The sequence below is a fragment of the Saccostrea echinata genome, unplaced genomic scaffold (genome assembly GCF_033153115.1).
Source record: "Saccostrea echinata isolate AGI-Se365-2 ecotype Australia unplaced genomic scaffold, CSIRO_AGI_Sech_v1 ptg000001l, whole genome shotgun sequence".
Taxonomy (NCBI): Eukaryota; Metazoa; Mollusca; class Bivalvia; order Ostreida; family Ostreidae; genus Saccostrea; species Saccostrea echinata.
The window spans coordinates 24,626,716-24,645,153 of record NW_026889750.1 but is presented as its reverse complement, the minus strand read 5'-3'; positions in this window follow the sequence as shown (position 1 = coordinate 24,645,153).

Sequence of the window (18,438 nt, the reverse complement as noted above, 5' to 3'; positions counted from 1 at the left end):
TTTACTAAATTCATTCCTTAACGTGCTGATTGTTATTTTTAAGACGTTATTTTTTTTTTTCTAAAGTATGAAATTATAGAAAGGAGTGTAATTAAATATGTTTTGGGGAAAAGAATATGTATTTTCTAATTTTGTGTTCATGACTCGGTCGTCTAGATTTAAATTGCAATCATTGTTATTTCGTTTTCAATTTTGATTGAAGAAAAAGTGTTGTCAATGCAGTTGTGGTAGCTACCATTCTGATATGATTTCTATTGGGATAATCGAGTTGTCAAGTTCTAAATTTTGAATTTACCGCGTGGGAGTGAATACAATGTATTTATTCCCACCCGGTAAATTCAAAATGTAGAACATGACAGAGTCTTTTGCTGAAAGTTATTTTAGGATAATTCACCAAAGCGATTACTACAATCCTAATTTCTCTTATATTCATTTTTTTTTAAAAATAGAAATTGGGAACGATTAATCGTTATAAACCAGCTTCTTATTTTAAATTTTATTTAATTACTACATGAATTCATTCATTTCATTAGAAGAAAATGTAATTAATGAGTATAGAAATAGAAATTGGGAACGATTAATCGTTATAAACCAGCTTCTTATTTTAAATTTTATTTAATTACTACATGAATTCATTCATTTCATTAGAAGAAAATGTAATTAATGAGTCTGTTCTGACAGGTCAATGTGTAAAGGAAACAACTGTATACTTTTCCTTTCGGTTGATCGGGTCGAAGTTAATGTTGTTTTCATTTTTGTAGACTGTAAAGTACATGTATCTGTCAATAAAAGGAAAATAAAATGTACTTATAAGACATTTATGTAATATATTGAAAAGAATATTTTGTAACCAAACTTCATCCATACAAAACATGAACTCATCAAATACGTACAAAATAGTAGGGCATTTTTCTTTGAATCTAACTTAAAAAATAAAGCTCTTTAAAAATCAGAATCATTTGGCATGGTAATTACGAGGGAGCACAATAAAGAGCACAAAATGATACTGTAAAATAGATCTGTTATATATGTTATTCTATCCAGATAACTCTCCGGAAACAACTCCAGTCTCGTTGCCACCACTTATTGTGACTGATTTCCAGAATACAGACCTTGGAGCTGCCAATGGTAATGATATTATAACAACACCCATGAACTCAAGAGAAAAAGAGCCAAATTCAGGTAAAAAATTATTCATGAGCATTTATGATTGAGGTTACAATATATATCTAGAGTCTGATTTTCTAATTGTAAAGTCTCAAGTATGATTGGAGCAATTGTTGTTGAGGTGTCGCAATAAACATTGTATGTTTATCCCTTATTCTGCCATTCCTTCGTCTTAAGAAGTCGAGGTACGTACACAAGGTTCCTTCCTCGTCGTAGCATGTTTATTACCCATAAGACGAATGCAGAAACAATTTTATCAACAGTTTACTATCCTTGTCATCACTGAAAATCCTTTAAACCTTATTCTGAAAAGTAACTTTAGATTTTGGATCAAACAATGTTATGACGGACCATGTCTCTGTAAAATAATCAACTGTTGATATAAGATTATCAAAAATCAAAGATTTCCAAAAGATTTGGGTTTTGTTTTTTGTTTTTGTTTTTTGTTTGTTTGTTTGTTTGTTGTTTTTTTTTTTTTGTTTTTTTTTTTGTTTTTTTTGCAGCACCTGCAACATCAATTCCCATACAACAAGAAACGCATTTTATTGTTAAAGTGCTTGGAAAAAAACAATAAATTTATGCACTAAATTACCCAGATCATATCAAATTTAATAAAAAGAATTCTTATGAAATCATGATACATGTGTTAAGGATTTTAAAGTGTGCCAAATAAATACGAAACAGCACTGCTTTATTCGAATCGGTTTGGTTTGTTTGTTATCGAAAGAAGTGCATGCAATACTTTGACATTTCTTCCAAATTTATTCCTTGACGTCTTGATTGATGCCTTATGATCGAGGATATTTTACAGAAATCACCTATGTTTCCCCTTTCCTGTTACAGATTTAGAGAAAAAAAGTTTTTATAGACTAAAAATTATAATATTGCATGATTAATGCATATATGCAATACTTGTATTTATAAAAACAGTATGTTCTCGTTTTTTGCTTCTCTGGTTTCAGTTCTTTTACTTTATAATGTGACTCTCTTACTGACGATTTTTTACTTATAATTTTATTGTTCATTATTTAGGATCAACGAAAAATTTGAATGACACCTTCCAGTTATGTATAGAAAGATTGGAATTTAAAGAAATTGTTATTAGTTTAGTAGTAGTTATTAGTTGTACATGATTGTATATATTTTCATTAAAAAAAATTGCTGGTGATTCATACGAATATGATGGACAATAATTTTAAAACATTCAGCATATATCGTACATTAATGATATTAGGGGAAAATAAAAGCTATAGCGCTAGGAGGTGCGGGATTAAGACCATACTAAAAGTTTGTAAATAAGAGTATCACTTATCATTTTCTCATCAATATTGCTTACGAAATGGTATGTGAGCATGATAAAGCATTTTTTCTCAAACTTGATGGGTAAAAACTGTAGGTTCATTAGAAAAAATTAAGCATAACCATAAACTAGCCCTACTACATGTAATATGATGAAAAAGGATACCACTGAAAATTTGAAACTCGAAGGAAATGGTTTATATAACCATTTACTTCGAGTTTCAAATCAAATTGGACGCCTGGTGAGACAATGAGAAGTGTTTCTTTTTGGCATTTTTATTCCATGTTTGGTGCAATTAATGAGAGGAGGATAATTTTTAAAACCAAGGTAACACAGGTGTGAAGATGTTTACACCATGAAAATATGACATGACATTTTGTTTTTACAACTTTAATACAGTAGTTGCCATGCTTGAAATTTTTTTTGTCATTTTTGTTTCTTTAGTAATACAATTAATTATTATTCTCAATTTCAAAAGTTTCAGGTCATATATTGCATTAAATTAAATACTGTAGTATAAAAAGAGTCCACTCAACAGTTCAGCCTATATTTACTACATATTTAGAATAAGATTGTATGAATGACATAGTTTTGAGGATGAAAGAACAAAGCTTGAATCTACCGGAAGGTAATAGTGCAAGAATTTAGGGTTTCCGTTATGATTTGACGACCTCTCTCCCCTGTTTTTGATTCAGCGGATGATACCTCATTTGATTTAGTGCCTCGGGTAATGATCAATGGGAATTACTTCAATTATAGTGCCAGCAATCAAGAGAAGTTGTAAATTTTAAAATCTAACAAATCACATGCTGAGTAATTAGACCTTTCTCAATTTGTGCGAAAGCTTAACTTAGGCTTGCATAGTACCAAACTTAGGTGGTATAAATCCACTACCTTATTAATTTGCTAAATGTTGATAAATACTATATATATTACATTATTTTTATTTTACCATATTATATACATATATAAAAATAATGTACACTCATGTGACCTACATAATGTTTAGAATGTCCAGATAACACATTTCTACATGTGGCAATTGTTTTGATGTGAACTTCATGATCACGATTATTTTCTTAAATCAATAAAATTTGCTGATAATTCGGGTCACAATTTATAAGAAAAACAAGGAAGTGACCTAAACTTTTACAAACTGAAAGAAAAGAGGGAGTAATGATTGGAAAAATTACTTTTATTGTATATATTTATTTAAATATCTGTATCCATAAAGGTAAGTAAAGGGTATTAATATAAGATAATGTTGCTAAAAACACATCTATCAATAATTACTGTATTGTATATTTGTAAATTCATATCCCGCAAAAATAATTATTTAATATTAATAACCAGGTTTTATATCCTTATATAGGGTCAGCCGTTGGTTATGATGTTTTTGGGTCCAGTGAAGAATATTTCATTATCAATTCAACAGTCGTTGATTGGAATAAAGCGCATGAGGTATGCAAGTCAACAAATGGATCGTTAGTTGAAGTGAAGGATCTAACGAAACAGAATAAAAACAATACAAGACTACTAAAAAAGCACAATTCATTATACTGGTCGTCTGTATCTGGTTCGTTTACTCCTTGGATAGCATACAGAGGTATTTGTCACAATGGAGTGATTTTTTCTTATAATTCATCAATGTAGAATATAAATAACAAGCATTCTGAGAGTATTGCATAAACAAGCTAGTCTCCTATCGGCAAGTGTAATATGGTAAAAATTAAAAAAGGCCTTGATTCCTTAAAAATTTTTGAAGGGGGAAGAAAGCGCAAACTTATTCATAACTCGTCAAGGTAGACTTGCATTCCAAAAGGCAGCTTAATATCTGCTAATGTTTAGGTAAAAAGTGTGGAAAAGCCTATGTAAATCTGGTTCCACTTTAAAAAAGGCCATTATTCCGTCAAAAATCATTGAAGCAGAAACGAAGTGCACACTTGATTTGCAATTCATCAAAGTACACACATGTCAAAATCAGCTCAATTTCTGCAAGCATTTATATATAGTTAGATAAAAAGTGCGAAAAACCAAGTCGGGACAGGCTGACAGACAGACAGAGGGACAGACAGACAGACGGATGAACAGACGAGGAGGAAACCTATAGTCCTCTCCGGTTTCAGCGGTAGGGTACTAATAATGTAAAAATAAAATGCGGTCATTCAACATATGGAATTAGAGGGTAATGATTAGAAACTTTAACAGTAACCTCACGATTTTTACATTCTCGCTTTAATTTCAGAGTTTTTCAACTTAATGAAAGCACTTTTCTCCATACTCGATAAAGAAACCGAATTACACTGTTGCAAATTTTGAAGTGAAGGCAAAAATTATTCCTGTCGCTTGACAAGAAAGGCTGAAGAATATGACTTATTTTCTCTTTCCAGAACTTCCAAAACATAAACACACACATCAATTGCCTGAATACTAGAACATATATGTGTTGGTTTTTGTAGTCTAATAAGATAAGAAGATGCATTGGATTGATATCTCACTGAATTTAGAAAATGTTTAGCCTTTGGAAATGTTTCTAACTATACACATTTCATTTTTTTTTTGGCCAATACCATATCTTGTTCTTTCTGACTTAATTGTTCATATTCATGCGTTGATTGCATGGAGGAAAAGGTTCTTTTTCTTTTGCAGGTTGCTTTGCAAGTACGCGTGGACAAAAAAACTATATTATCAAAAACCAAAATACTGTTGGGAATTGCTTCAGTAGATGTAATTGGTATTGTAACATCATATACAGAATAAGCTTGTTAAGTTTTGCTCTAAAGGTAAGTCTCCATTCAAAATTGTACATTAAAAGGGAAAAAAATAATAAATTCATGTGAGCAACAGCTACATGTATTACATGTACTTATTTAATGTTTTTTTTTTTTTCATTCTGTTTCTTTTTTCAGAAGAGAGCGAGAGAGAGAGAGAGAGAGAGTGAGAGTAAAATGTGAAGACAAATAAACTACTTTAAAACCATTTAGTTGTGCGGGGAAAATTTTTCGTGGTTTTTTATTTTTTTTTAATTTTTTTTTAAATTACTGATTTGTGGAGATTTAATTTCGAGGTTGGCAGATACACATGATACTGTACTTTGAAATTTATACATGGAGGACATGAATTCATTGGTCTTTTCATTCCTCGAAAACAAGGAAATTAAACATCCACGAAAATTTGTGATTTCACAGTAAATTTTGGGAAAAGTTGTACATTAGTATTGGACCAATACAAAGCACAAAGTAAGGTCCTATTATTGTGATACTTAGGTGTTGAACGATGAGATGTCATAATTCAGAATATATACATGTATCCATGCATTCATGAGCTCAGATTGAGCTTCGTCATGTTATACTGTGTATCTGTACAGTATTCGTGGACACCACGATTTTCTGGAGTGCGAAAGAGATACGTTAATGTTATATTTTGGTAAAAACTTTCTTTTCATGTTAGATATGTTTACATTTATTTGTGGTTTTGTTTAAGCGAATTTATTTGGATTTTTAGTGTTTCACATGATGGGAAATGTCATTCCAAAATTATATATTTTGTAATCCCCTCCCCCCCCCCTCTCTCTATCTCTCAATAAACGCTGCTGTTAAAATTGTGTATTAAGCAATGACAAACATTAATATAATCAATTTATTTTAATTTTCAAAGGGCGAAATATGTTACTGTTTTTGTAATAATCCTCACAACTCAGACTGGGAGCTAGCAAGAAGTAATGAATGTAACATAACCTGTAAAAACTCCACAGAGGATGGTAACTGTGGTGGAAATAACCATATGTCATTCTATGAAGGTAATTCAATTGATAATAAAAAGTTTCACATTACAATATAATTATAAGTAAACAATAAACATGCTGAATTATCGATGTGAACATCGTCTGATTATGTTTTATCAGTACTCAGATATTGTATAAGTAAGATTTACATTAATTAGAGATAGAAAGCTCCATTTGGCCAACAGATTTTGGATATTTACATAGATTATATATTCACTTGTCAATGCTGTATGAATTTGATCGTTATTCCTACATTATTGTTCATTCTACTACGATTATTGCCGAGATCAAAGAAATGCCGCGGACATTATTCTCCAATAAATCACGAACGTCATCAAAAAATTATCAGATCAGAAACACATGTCAAATCTGTACAGTTGAAATAAATATTTCACTGTATAATCTAATACTTATTTAGACCACATCGATGTATCGTCTTCCGCAGTCTAAACGTGTGTATTGCCTGAAACAGCTGATAAATATCCGTTTTTATAGCCAAGTGGGACTGTTCTACGGACCTCCCCAATAACATTTACACTCCCGTGATTTTACTGATAAATCAATGAAATAGACAACTGGTTTTGTTATTTTTCATTCATAAAAATTAATCAATATATGTTACAAGCAAATTTATAATAATTAAAGGATATTTTTAATCCAGCAAAAGCTGAAATCGTCTGCATTTTATGCAATCGATTGACCCTCTGGTGTTAAATGGAACAGCGAAATTGCGACATGGTGACCTAATTCGTTTCTCTATAGAGAAAACGATCAACTGTATTTTAGAGCCGTTAGTAGAATAGAAATAAAGTCCTTGTTGTCGTGAATGATGCAGGATAACCTCCTCGGTCTCGAAATGTTGTCTGAAATATAAAAGCCTCAGCTAACGCCTCGGCTTTTATATTTCAGACAACATTTCTCGACCTCGGAGGTTATCCTGCAACATTCACGATAACGCGGACTTTATTTCTTAATTATCCCTCATTAGTGGAAAAACCTATTTTTTTCTACTTTAATTTTTTAACTATTAAAAATTTTGTTTACAATTTTAAAAGAAAAAAAAGCACTTTGAGAGTATTGCATAACAAAACTATCCCCTACCGGCAAGTAATCTGGTTCCCCTTAAAATTAAAAAGGCGATAATTCCAATGCATCAAAAATCATTGAAGCGGAACAAAATGCAAACTTGACCAATAACTCATTAAGGTAGACTTACATTCCAAAAATCAGCTCAATATCTGCAAGCGTTTAGGAAAAAAGTGTGGAACGCCAAGTGAGAAATCTGGTTTCCCTTAAGAATTTAAAATGGCCGTAATATTAATTCTGTCAAAATTCATCAAAGCGAAAATGAATAAATGGAAACGTGATCTGTAACTCATCAAGGTACACTCATATGCCAAAAATTAGCTCAATATCTGCAAGCGTTTGGGGAAAAAATGCGGAAAACTAAGTAGGACAGACTGACAGACAGAGGGACAGCTAAACTGACAGATGACGAGAAACCTACCCCCCCCCTTCCCCCCCCCCCCCCGTTTCATCGGTAGGGAACTGATAAGAACTGATAAAGCAGCGATTTTGTGAAACTGTCAACTATTAAACAATCAAATAAAATGAAAACATACAAATCATGCTTACATTTCCAGAACTTTGAATAATTTATTTTTATTATTTACATCTTTTATAGTTGATAAAGGGAATAGGGCAGCTAGTGGGTTTTGTTTGGCTTATGAATGTCATTACAACAAAACCTTAGGACATGATTGTACCGAGGAATATGAAGGTTATTGCGGTGAGTAACTAGCAAATGATCAACATGTTTTAATTTGCAGTTAATTCTTAATCATGAAGCGGTGTTATATTTGTAAAATTATATAATTATGTACAATATACTAGAATTTGTATATCTTGTATCTTGTTAGATGTATAGTGTATAGAATTTTTAAAAGTGTCGATCATTCCAGAGTTCAACAATTATATTAGCTTAACTTCATAGTGTAGTTGTATATGATAGGATCAAGATCAAGTGCCATTTGTACTCACGTTGGCCAACTTTCACAGAAATATCATATATTAAAGAATATATGCATTGTTAAGATAACTGTTACATTACATATGCTGTTCTGAAAAAGGTCGAAGACACATCATTTTCTTATGTCTTAATTATACTTAGGCCAGGAAAAAGTTTTTCGATAAGTTTTTGAGATTTGATAAAGTTCATATTATTGATACCAATACTTTGATCTGATGGGATACTAACTGAAAATGAATATTTTTTTTCTTTGTACATTCATTCATATTTAACATTCTGGTGGATTTAAATTGATTCTTGTGTACACTCTTTTATATTAGCCATATTTTAGCGGTATTCATGCTGTTTGTTAATAAATTTTGTTCTGTACAGACTGTTGGACATATGTAATTAAAATTTTGTTGAAATTTCATGTGGGGAAAGGAAAAATTAAGTAGTACCCATTCCCTTTGTTTATTTTTATTACATGTACAATAAATTATGTTCAGTATACCGTGCACTAAAGCATGGGCCATGATTATTTTCACTAACTAGAACTGGTTAAAGTGTTGAATATAATATAACATTTAAATAAGATCTTTTTCCTGTCAGTTACTGAAACCCTGGACCAACACTTCAATTTTACAAAGCAAACTTCTTTGACGTGGAATAATTATTCGAGAGCTTTTAAAAGCCGGAACGAGTTTATGACAGCCTATCACTTAAAATGGCCCCGTGATCCTCCCTGTAATGGTCATGCCTGGACTGGAATTCGAAAGTATCTAATTTCGAGTCCTGCAGGTAAGCCTGGAAAAATACAGTAACGCTTTAATCAACATGATGCAGGATGTAAGTACTCGACAAAGTTAGTATTAACATTACATACAACAGCAAACCAACATAGAATTACAATGATATGATGACTTGTTATAATTTCATATAGATTTTTTTTTTATAGGATCATATTTCACAAGCTTGAGATCTTGCTACACCATTAAATGGAATTCTAAGTGGGAGTATGTGAAGAGCAATTGTGATGAAAGACATGCATTTATCTGCAAGTATAAAGGTAAAAGTTAACGATAATATTCTAACTTAATACTTGTATAATTCATGTATTATACTGTATAGCTATTCATCAGAGCAGACTAAGTTGGAAGTAAGAAAGACTGATATAAACATGTACGAGGGTTGATCCAAAAGTAAAGTCACAACTGCTATATCATTTATCTAATGCTATCAACAAACTTTTGTATAGTACTAATACCTCTATCTATTTCGACTTTTGCCTTAAAATTTCATTCAGATATATACCGTATTTTTATTCCCTACCGGTGAAACCGGAGGGGAGTATAGGTTTTCTCTGGGTCTGTCCGTCCGTCTGTCTAGCTGTCCCTCTGTCTGTCTGTCAGTCTGTCCCACTTGGTTTTCCGCACTTTTTTTCCTAAACGCTTGCAGGCATTGAGCTAATTTCTGGTACATGTATGTGACTTTACCTTGATGTGTTATAGATCAAGTTTGCATTTCGTTCCGCTTCATTGATTTTTGACAAAATTATGGCATTTTCAATTTTTAACGGGAACCAGATTACATTTGCCGATAGGGGACTAGTATTGCTAATGCAATACTCTCAGAATGCTTGTTTAAATAAAACACTAAGTTGGGTCTTGCCTATCGCTGCACGACAAGATTGTACCGACGTTTCTCTTCGGCACTCATTTTCAGTTCATCCGCAACTAAAATCTACGCAAAATTTTGAAATAAGATTTGAACAAAGTTCAAATAACTTTAATACAACTCAAAACAAGATGCTTTATATTAGGATGACAGTAAAGATTATGAAAAAGAAACGCATGAGAGGTTTACTAAGATATGCGGATGGTCTGAAAACAAATGTCGAAAAGTAACGTCATAACGAAGTCCGTAACATTGAATTTCTTGTCGTGTGACGACAGACAAAACATAGCGCTATGTTCATATTAATATTATAAAAAGTATTTTATATAACTTAATGAAATTTTAAGTTAACAATCAAAATAAATAGTGAAATTAGTATGTAAAATGTTGATAACATCCGATTATTAAAGATTTTATAGCAGTTGTAACACTACTTTTGGACCAACCCACGTGTGTATGAATACTTTACCTTTGAAAATCACATGGAGTACATTATGAATGCCATCATATGATGTTATACTTTCATGTAAATTAGTTGAATCTGATTCGTCGAGAAAGTTAAAAAACTATTACCCGCTGAATAATGAAACCACGCCCTCCAGTATAGCAACAGTCATCATTGCTTGACGACTGGTGTTGTTCCAAAAAATAGTGACTGCGCAGAATTTATGCGCGCAAGGTTCATTGTAATATGTATTTGTATAAAATATTCAGTATAATATAATAAATACTGCATGTAGTTGAGTGTAACATTGAAAAATTTCACCCCAAGAAAACCATTGTCAACCGAGGCGCAGCCGAGGTTGACAATGGTTTTAGAGGGGTGAAATTTTTCATTATTATACTTTCAGGTTAAATACTAAAATCTGATTGGTTTAGACGCATTTAACAATCTGTAATGTTACCCTCAGCGTTAGCAACGCACTTGACAACGGGTAACATTACGAAAATGTCACATGCGTTCAAATCATGCGCGTACGGTTCACCGTAGAATTCTCAAAACGTCAGTTGTGCGTTTGAAAGAAGCCGAATAGACGACGTCAATAAAAGCTTGCGTCCGATGTAGCTTACTTGAAAACAACAAACGACAGACGAAACATCCTTGTGAGTGCAAACTTCAGATGATAAAGGACTTTTTGAGTAGCAAACAAACAATAAAGAGGTTGGTAAATCTTTTCCGAAGCTTTCTTATTGAGAAAAATAGAAGCGGGGAGTTTGAAAGCTTTCTAAGCGTGAACTTTACGACGATCTCCGAATTTTTTTTATGACATCCGAAATCAATAAGACATTCAGTATAATAAAATAAATAGTGCAATATTGACGCGTCGGTTGACAATGGTTTTCCTTGGGGTGTCAATTTCAACTGTTACCCTCAAAAACGTGCACTATTTATATAATGTTACACTCAACTACATGCACATGCAGTATTTATATATTATATACTGTAGTGATCCATATCTGTTGAAGACATTTTGATATCATTACAGGTACATGTAGCTAGTCTGAAATGAGAAAGTTTGATTTTTTGTTACTGCATCTTTTGAGTTAATTGTGATGGTTAGCAATAATTAACTAGTGTTTTTTTTGTATATTTATGTCCTAATATTTTGGTCATACTGAAAAAAACAAAAAAGAGAAAGACATAAGACATGTTGTTTTAGTAGTAGGGTTCTTCTCAAACTGCTTTGATTCTTTATTATGTCTGGGTATAGGCTTATTGAAATTAAGACCTCATAAAATTTTATGGTTTTATATATACATGTATATCATTAAAGATAAGAGATATTTTCTGAAATCATCCATTAAATCATTTAGATACTAATCAGTCTATAGAAAGGATATCGACAGAAATATCAACGTTGACAGATGAAGCTAAAATTACCCATATCGCTCATATACCTAATTACGGAGCGATTCCTGAGATTACAGTTCCCTCATCATCAGAGTTGTTCTCAACACCAAAACCTACTTCTTTCGCAAAGCACTTCGGAACTGATTTTCAGAAAACTGTGGATTACAAGTCAAGTAGGCATTTAAATTCATAAACATTAATCATTCGGATACATTCTTTTAGGATTTTGATTTATTAATTTTATTTTATTTCTGTTCCAGCAAGTACCATTGGGATTATTGTTGGCTCTGGCCTTGCTTTCTTTCTATGTGTGTCTATATGTCTGCTTTTGTTGTATCTGAAAAGAAAACGGTAAGTTAAATAACGACTTTTCTATTTTGACATTGTTCAAGACCCTCGAACTCACTTTGCTTTCCTCTTTGTCACCTTCGATAGAATGGTGTATTCACCTAAATAAAAATATCAATACAAAGAAACATGTAAAATTAAAATATGTGCTTACCATATAAAACGATCGAGCAAGATATAAATATGATAAACATATGGGCTTTTAGTAGACTATGATAAACATATGGGGTTTTAGTACAAGAAGTATGAATGTCATAATATTTCTCACATTTGGTGTATTTGGCCAACACGTACAAACTTTGAACTATGCTGAGATAATTGTCTCGTTCACAGAATTTATAATTTAACAAACTTTTATGATATATGGTAAACTTATATGCTGCATGTTTATGTAAATATTGTACAGATGTAAGTTGGGTTTTTCTCCGGCAAATATACATCAATTTTGTTAAGAAACATATGTTGAATATATACATGTACTACATTTACATATAGAATGTGTGATTAAAACAGTCCTAAACTTGTTAAATTTCGGTGATATGTACATTATCAGCTGTACGTTATATCACTATTTTATCGCAGTTGTTCCACAGGCACCTGAATTTTTTCTTTTTCATGTTTATAACTTGTTTTGAAACACCTAGGACGATTCTGATTGGCTTCTTGACATTGCTCAGCGTGTTTCAAAGTGAGCCTAAAATGTAGAAGTCCACCTTTGTATATACATTTTAGGTAGAAACAGGTCCATCAAACTCTTGTCCTTATTTACCTTTTTAATTTAATTTTTTTATGTTTTCAAGAGACAGGAAGCTTATAGGATTTTAGATACTCGAGTACTTTTGGTATTTTAGTGATTGTGTGTTTTACGTTTTTTTTTTCAGCAAAATGCGGACACCTTCCATAAAGTTTACAAATAAAGCATACGAAGAAAGAAGTAATAATGGTGATATAGACGATAGAAAGAAAAATGCCATCTACATTAATGACAGTTTAAAAAACTGTTCTCAACTGACAGCTGAGTCTGATAATGACGATGTTTATGTTGAAAATGCTGAAGGCGAGTACGACAGCTTACACTGTTCCCGTCAGAAAAAGTCGTCTGATGGCGATCCCCAGTACGACAACACGACAGGATGGGAAAATGTCTATTCATCTACAACACAACAGAATAATACATACCAAGACAATAGTTATGAAAGTGATTACAACACTATGGGCGGTACACAGGATATGACGTATTCTATGCATGATTATGACACCTGTAATCGCTATTTGACTGCTGATGGGAATATGTACTCCGAAGTCTGATTGATTAAGAAATGATTAAACGCTGTTTCATTTGTGTACCTTTTGAAGAAATTAAGAAGGAATCTCGCTATCAAAACTTCATTTCAAAAGACGATTTGATCACCCCTCCCTAGCTAATTTGCAAGATCTCAAAAATAGTGATCAACAATATTAATAGCTCACTATCTGATAACCGGATATTGGTTATCATAATGAGTGCAATGAGATTGTGCGGATGGCTGTTAGATGTATCTTTTACTACTAATAATTTTATGATTTTTACATCAATTTATAACACAACTTCATATATAATGCAATAAAGTTCATTTAGAATATTCTTTTTTATTTACATGTAGCACAAACTTTTAAGATGTTTTAATAGGAAATTTTGTAATGCAAATTGAAATTTCATTTCAAAACATGTTGAACTAAGACATCTTTTACATCTATTAATTTCACCCCTGATTTGTAGTATTTGTTGATGATCCTTCTGTGGAAAGATTTGTAGCAAATGTAATTATTTTGGTTTATTAGAAACAAAAAACTATTCCACTGATTAAGACTAAGATTTTTTCTTCAGTTGGTGATTGGTAATCTGGAATTCGCTAACTGCATGAGCATAAATACTTATATATATTATGTATTATTAATTAAATATCATGCTTGATATTTTTCAATGGTACAAGAAGGAAACATTTTAAGTAAAACAACAACAACAAAAAAATGTTTTCCGGCAATAAATCTATCACCCGATAGATTTACATGTACCGCCAACAGACCAAATGATCATTCGTATTGATTTACCGGGTAAATGAAAAAAAGTGAAAAGAAAGCAGATAATTCAACTGATAATCAAAATATACGGAAATTATAATATATGTACACATGGTAAGTTCACAAACTATCTCTTCACTCATGTCCTGAATTTGCGTGTTCTTGCTTAATCTCGACTGTAAACTAAAGAAGATTGGTGAACAAGGCGGGCAAAGTGCCTATAGTGCAACAAACATGAAGTGAAAAATAAAATCTCAATTATATCAAAATTTTCTTTTATATTTCATCTTACATTAAAGTATACTTAATGTAAAATCTCTACAATTCACAAAATCTCACAAAGGCTGAAATTATCTGCCTACGAAATAGCATACACACACTAATGAGGACAAAAAGGATCATTTTCTCACACTTTAACAAAATTTTTCGATATGAGTGGGTCTTCGCTCCATTTTTTTGAAATTTAATCCTAAAAGTTTGCATAAAAACATACATTTTTTAGTATACAAAAACATGGAGCAAAGACCCACTATATCTTAAAAGTACACTTTTATGACAATGCATTCGCATCTTTCCGAGAAATACTTTAAATCCATTAAGTCAAGGGTCATATCACAAACATGACTTAAATGCCACTATTCATCAGGAGCTGTGTAGTGTAGTGGTTAGCGTGTTAGTCTCAAAGCAATAAGATACCCCGGATTTTTATTGTTAGGGGTTTGAATCCCACGAATACCATTTTATTTTTTTAATAAAAGAATTTTTTCCGAGATCTTTTTTTCTCAGAAAAGTTTTGTTGATCATAATTTCATAAATTTCAATAATGAGAACTTTACTTTAAATACTTAATTCACAAATTGAATATGATTTTTTTAATATCTGAAGCTATAGGCATTCTGCACGCCTTGTTCACCCATCTTCTTTCTTTAAAGAGCAATACCTGCAACATAATTTAAGGTCTATGGACCTGCGCAAAACAAAGTGATAAAATCTTACTTTTATAGCAAAATTTCTAGTATAGATACATGTAAAAAAAAATGTATATATAAAAAAGGAAAGGGCAAAACAGGCTAAAACGTTAGGTGCTTTCATTATTATCTCCAGACGTTTTATAAAATTAATACACAATAACCTTGTCATGTAATGAAATGCTTTTCTTTTTCTCTTCTTTCAATTACATGGATTGTATATTGTTTCTAAAAAGTTTATAAAAAGGAACACTTTAAATTGTCCATGTCCACATAATAATTATATCAATATGTTCGCTGAGTTTGATCTTACGGTACTCGGGGACTTGAATATGTTTATGCACCCGGATTCTGGCTCTCAATGTGATCCCCGATTCACCGATGTAAAATTGGTTCTTTGGGGGTTTTGGGCTGTCTTTGCGGTTAATAAATTTTGGTAGAACACGTCATTTTTTCATCTGTTTTGAGGATTTCGTTGAGATTTTGATCGATAGGAGTAATATTTTGATGGTTAGGGTTGTAAGTTGTGACCAGTGGTAATATTTTGATTTCCTCATCATCCTTAGGAGTTGGATTAATTAGTTCCTGCATGTCTAAATCCTTTGCTTTCCTGATGCCCTCGTTAATTAAGATTAAAGGATAATATTGGTCTGTGAGATATGTCTTCAATTCATCCAGACGTTGATTTCTGGTGTCCTCCTCACTGACTATTGTACATATTCTTCGGGCTATGTTGTATGGTATTGCTCTTTTGATGTTTTTGTGGGTGGGAGGATCCAAAATGTAAAATACTGATGAGTGTCAGTGCTCGTATAGAATATACCTGTAGAATTTTGTTGTTTTCCGTACATATATATTAATACATTTAAAAATAGTAGTTGAGTGGAACTTTTTTTTCCATTTTTAATTTAATATCTGGGTCTAATTCATCCAAGCTATCATTTAAAATGCTCAAATCTGAGTCATCTTTATTCCATATAATAAAACAATCATCCAGATATCTTTTCCAGTTACCCTTAAGATAGTCGCTAAATTTTTCATCAAATTGTTCACTGGCTTTAATAGTGCTTCTTCTAGATATCCAAGTGTAAGAGTTGCATATGTAAGGGCCATTTTGGTACTCATGGCTGTACCTTTCACTTGATGAAAATATTTTTCATTGAAGGTAAACCCATTGTTCTTTAAAACTAATTCTGTAGCTGCTAATAAAAACTCCTTTGTAAATCGGTTGTCAATTTCATCTTTGTAATTTTCAATCCAAAAATTTAAAGCCTTGATTCCTAGGGTAAAAATTTACTACATCTAAAGTTACAAGTTTTGTGTTATAAACTTATAATCGACTTGGTTAGGTAGATGTCTTAAAAAATCTAAATTGTCTTGGACAAAATTTTAACGTGTTGGTAGAGAGGTTTCAACATTAAAACCAGTAGATTGCTGAGACGCTGCGTAGGTGCTTCGGTAATCTCAGCGAGATTCGTAGGGACTAAAAATTTTGGTCTGGTGTCCTACGAATCTCAGAACAGTACCACACAAACTGATTCGGGTTTTCTTGCCCCGACTTCGACCGCTTGTTTCAATCAATACGGGTTGGAATGAATTAGCTGCCCGCTTCAACTTTTCCCTTTGGACATCCTTTTAAGTCTCTATCACTACAAAACTTTCGTTTCTTACCTTTAAAAGGTTTAAATCCAATAAAATATAAAGTTGTTGATTTTTCATAAGAATATCCTATTCGTTTAAACCTCCGATGCTGAAGAGTTCCAGCAATAGTCTGCTTCAAATACTTCGTACTATGTTTCATTTCTATAGGAAATACATGTAGTAGTAGTACGAAGTATTTGAAGCAGACTATTGCTGGAACTCTTCAGCATCGGAGGTTTAAACGAATAGGATATTCTTATGAAAAATCAACAACTTTATATTTTATTGGATTTAAACCTTTTAAAGGTAAGAAACGAAAGTTTTGTAGTGATAGAGACTTAAAAGGATGTCCAAAGGGAAAAGTTGAAGCGGGTAGCTAATTCATTTCAGCCCGTATTGATTGAAACAAGCGGTCGAAGTCGGGGCAAGAAAACCCGAATCAGTTTGTGTGGTACTGTTCTGAGATTCGTAGGACACCAGACCAAAATTTTTAGTCCCTACGAATCTCGCTGAGATTAGTGCTTCGGGTCCCCCAACAATCGGTCGGAATGTTAGATCCTGTGGATTTTCACAAACAATTTATTCCAATCGAGTTCTGCTTTCAATTTGTATAGCTTCCTTGATTAATTTGGATTTGTGAATTTAAGAAAGCCCATAGAAACAACTTTCCGTATATTCAAAGTCAGTTACAAAATCTTCCTCTTTCTCTGTTAATGCTAAGGAGTGTTTTCGTAACAATTTCTTAATTTTGCACGTTTTCAGTTTTATCCTGGTTTTCAGTAACTTATTTGTAGAATTTTGTATTGGAAAGCATCTGTATTATCTTTGTTTCATAGTAAGCTGCCTCCATAATAACCACGGTTTCGCCTTTATCAGCTTCTTTAATGATGATAGTTTCATCGCTTGCTCGATGACCTAAAAGCTTCCTCCTCTCTTTTAGATAAATTCTTTCTTACTGATTGAATTCAAATTCAATTTGATTGTTGGGAATATTAAAATTATTTAAAGCTTTATAAGGCGTATTTTTTTTTTATAAGTTCAGATAACCAAAATTAAAAATAATTATCTTTCATATACAGAGATAGGACTTTCTGTAAATTGCACATTTTAAATCAACTGCGTTTCAAAAACGATAAATTTTCCAACTCCACAAAAATGAAAGAGATTTGAGTAACTTAATTTGATCGCGTGACACTATTAATATATAGACAACATAACTGAATAATGGCGAACAATGAGAAAAAGGGGTAGACCAGAGAACACAAACAGTTTAATTAACAGATTCAGATAGAAAAGCGAGGAAGAGATAGGCAGACATCCATGGAGAGAAGTAAAGTGAAAATAATGTTATATTAATGTTCATTGATACTCTGATAAGAGAGATAACTCTTAATGACGTAAATGTCTATAATTCCTTTATAAATTTGCGGAGTTGAAGTGTCTTTTTTGTCCAATTTTTCCCCGCAAGCTATACTATAATTGTTTTTATTTTACTTGTAAATCACATTTCTTTTGGAAAATCGTTAGAGTTAAAACAACATTTTATATAAGTGAGCAGAGGGTTTATGAACCTTAACAATATCATGTACATACATTTATGCCTCTTCTTCTATCATGACTTTAAAATTATAT